Below are 3,734 nucleotides of genomic sequence, written 5' to 3' on the forward strand. Positions count from 1 at the left end.
AGGCTTTGATGTAAGTTTTAGATCTGCTTCCTTGTTACAAGATTTCTGGCAAAGGTTTGATGTTTGTAAGACCCAGTTCTCCATGTTTTCTGTCGAGAAGCTTTCTGACAATTCACTCAAAACAGTGATTGTTAGAATGTTTAATGAAACAGTGAGTGGAGATGATATTGTTTTATGGCTGGGTAGATTTTGCACGGTTCGCAGTCAACCAGTCATGGTAGTAGACGAAGACGGCATCTGGAATTGCGCTTGGAGAGTTCCCATCAAACAATGGGAAGATCCAAGCGGATTCCAGGGTCTAAGTCAGATACTTTCAATGATTGTGTTGGGAGAGAACCGCGGCTACATTCATTATCAAGGAATGCCCAAATTGTGCAGGAAGTGCGGGAGAATGGGGCATCTTGCGGAAGCATGACAAGAAATCGTGTGTGGGAAGTGTAGATAAATTGGTCACAGTTTTGAGGAGTGTACCAATGGTAGGCAGTGTAATCTCTGTGGCGAAACTGACCATCTCTACAGAGATTGCCCAAAAAGCTTTGCCAACAAGCTGTAAAGTAACAAGATGGCCGCCCCACTAAAGGAGCAAGTTGAGGAAGAAAGGGAGGAGGCGGAGCCTGAGGTTTTGGCGGGAAATTCAAATATCCCGCCATCCTCAGGCATTGGACAAGGAAGAGAAAGTGGGGTGGCCACAGGGGCGGAGTCAAGTTTAGCAGGTGGACAAAGGGAGAAAGCCACTCCCCAACAAGATGAAGACAAAATGGAGGATAAAGAGGAGGAGATGGCTTCCTCCCTAAAAACTGTGTCAGAGATTAGTGTGGTGAACGGTGGGAGTGAAACTGATTGTTCCCTCCCCAATGCTCAAATGCAGAACAGGTCTGCGAGATCTCCTTTAATTCCAATACCTCGGTTGTGTTTTAAATGGTGCTATATAAATAAATAAACAAGAACAAACAAGAACAAGAAAAGGCTGAGGGCATTGCATCGGCTAGATAGTTCCTCATCAGAAGATCTAGACCGTATGTGGCCCGCAGAATCTCCAAATGAAGTCTCTTTTCTGCACATCAAGCTGAAAACATCGTCGCTGAAGGAACCACAAGAGTTTTTCTCTGTGGACCCTGAGGCGACGAGCACTTGCCCCCCTGATCCCAGTATTTCTGGGGAAAAGGAGAGGCAAATGCAACATGAGGTGATGTGATTTTAATATAACTCTCTGCAGTCTTTTTTATCTCTTTGTTCCTCTTTTAAATGCTTGCATTTTAACCATACTACTCATGGCCCTCACTATCTCTACAATTAATGTGCGAAGTGTGAGGTCCACCCTGAGAGCACAGAGTGTTTTATCATATTAAATTTTTTTTAAGTCAGATATTTTTGTATTGCAAGAGTGTGCTCTGCCCTTTTTAAGAAGTTACAGGATGTGGGAGGAGATGTGGACCACGGGGCCCTCAATATGGAGTGGCTCCAACTTCAACAAGAACGATGGTGTTGCTATTTTAATCAACAATTCTAACATCGTGGTGAAGGGTAGCACTGTGGTGAGTGGTGGGCGGAAAATTTTAGTGAATCTGACTTTTTTAGGTAAAGATCTTAATATTCTAAACGTGTATGGTTTTACAGATAAAAATTACAGACATGAGCTTTTAGAGGATCTGCAGCCACACATGTTAGGTAGGGTGCCCCTAGTTGTAGCAGGGTATTTTAATTGTGTTTTATCCAGAAAAGATAGGAAGAGGGCAACAGATGATTTTAAGGCTGACAAAACATCGGTTTTATTGCAAAATTTAGTCAAGGATTTTAAGTTAGTTGACTGTTTTAAACAACTGCATCAAAGAGAAGAAGGCTTCACCTGGTTCAGTGCTGATGGCACCAGAGCCTCTCGAATTCACTATGTTTTTACAAGGGACTGCCCGCCAACCGATGCAACATTGACCCCCCTCTTTTTTTCAGATCACATGATGCTGTCTTGCACCCTTTCACTTCACACGGGTGTGACTGTAGGGGGAGGGCTGTGGAAGCTGTACCACATGTACCAGGTCCAGTATTGGCGTGAGGCCTGGAACTGGACTCACCATTTCTCGATCCTGCACCAGAGAGATAAGAGAATTGTGGATAGTTAAAACCGTGGCATCATTTCCTTCTAAAATGTATTTCTTTAAAAAGTTCTTGATAATTATATTCTTTTGGCAGATTAAAAGATACTGGACTAGGTTTTCGACAAAATCCAAAACAGCCGAAAATTTCGTCAGAGCGATGAGCAAATCCGAGACCTGCCTCTCGTTCGGCTCAAGCCAAGGATTCCGATGACATAAAGCCCGGGGCTCTGTGACAAACCGTTTGGGAGTTATGAGCAATGCCGTACTTTCCGTCGCTGCAGAGCCACCGTGAGGCTGATCGTGGCGAGGTTTGGTGACATTGCAGACGGGGGTGAGTACTACCATCCCCCAGCGTTTCAGGTCTCTGTGACTTACCGCCGCCTAAATGGGCATCGCCATTTCCGGCTTCCTCCCCGCTGCGTTAACGGCATCACTTCTCGGCCTTTTGGCTAAGATCAAGTGTAGCGACGATGGCAACGTCGAGAGGAGATTTGCCTTTGGTGTGCCACCATGATGGCGCGGCTAAAAAAATACTGTAAGAATTCAAGTGCTTCAGGATGCTGTCTGGTCTGTAAAGGAAAATTTCAGGAGGGAATTTGTGGTCGTGGACGTCTTGAAAGGAGTCTTCAACGTGGCAGTCTCATCAGTGTTCTGTCTTCAGGATTTTACAACGATAGGATTTATGGATTTGACTTTCTTCAACCTAACTGACTGCGTGATTTTTTTTGAGTGTTGGGGGAGGAAAAAGCACAAGCTCTTGGAAGGATCGTGTCTGCACCCACTGTTTTCTCAGGATTACTTACCTCTCACAATCCATCTTTACAATCCTTTTGTTGAGGATGGAGAGGTGATGACCTTTCTCGAGAGGCACTGTGAGGCTGTGAAAGGAGGTGAGCGTGTGAGGGATCGGTTCGGGATCTGGACTGGGAAGAAGCTTTTTTTGTGAAGCTCCGGGTGGATTCATCAGTCCCTGGAAGCCTAGTTCACCTACCGGGGTCCTTTTCCATTGGGCCTAACAGGAGTTTACTTTACTACCCTGGGCAGCCCATGTATTGCAGGAGATGTGGAGGAGAAGGACATGTTAAAACGGACTGTGAAGGACAGCGTTGTCGTTTTTGTGGGGTGGCAGACCACGTTGCTTCGGCATGCCCTGCATCCAAACTCTGTAGTCTTTGCAGCAAGCCCGATCATCTTTACCGTAGCTGCCCATCAAGAAGCAAGTCCTATGCAAGCATTTTGAAGGAAGGAGATGATCTGCAGGCAGACATGGATGCCATTCTCAGCAGTCTACCAGCAGAAAGGGAGGGGCAGCTTGGACAAACGACAGGTGTAAATGATCAGGGAAGTACGAGTGCATCAAGTCAGGAGTGTGCTGGTGTGAAGGAGCAAGTGGATGGAGACGTGGGGGATCCGATAACTTTGTCCCTGCATGGAAAGGAGGTTAAAGAAGTGGGAGAAAGGGGGGACAAGCACTGGGTAGGGGGATAGTATTGAAGAGGAAGAGGGAGGGGAAGAAATGATAGCGGAATCCGGGGAATGGGCTGAGGTGGTTTCAAGGAGGGTAAAGGGAGTAAGGGGAAGAAGAGAATGTGAAAAAATGGGGGTAGAAATTATGAATAAGAGGGGGGAGTGGGATGGGGA

This window comes from Sinocyclocheilus anshuiensis, unplaced genomic scaffold, assembly GCF_001515605.1.
Source record: "Sinocyclocheilus anshuiensis isolate Anshui unplaced genomic scaffold, SAMN03320099.WGS_v1.1 scaffold2654, whole genome shotgun sequence".
Classification (NCBI taxonomy): Eukaryota; Metazoa; Chordata; class Actinopteri; order Cypriniformes; family Cyprinidae; genus Sinocyclocheilus; species Sinocyclocheilus anshuiensis.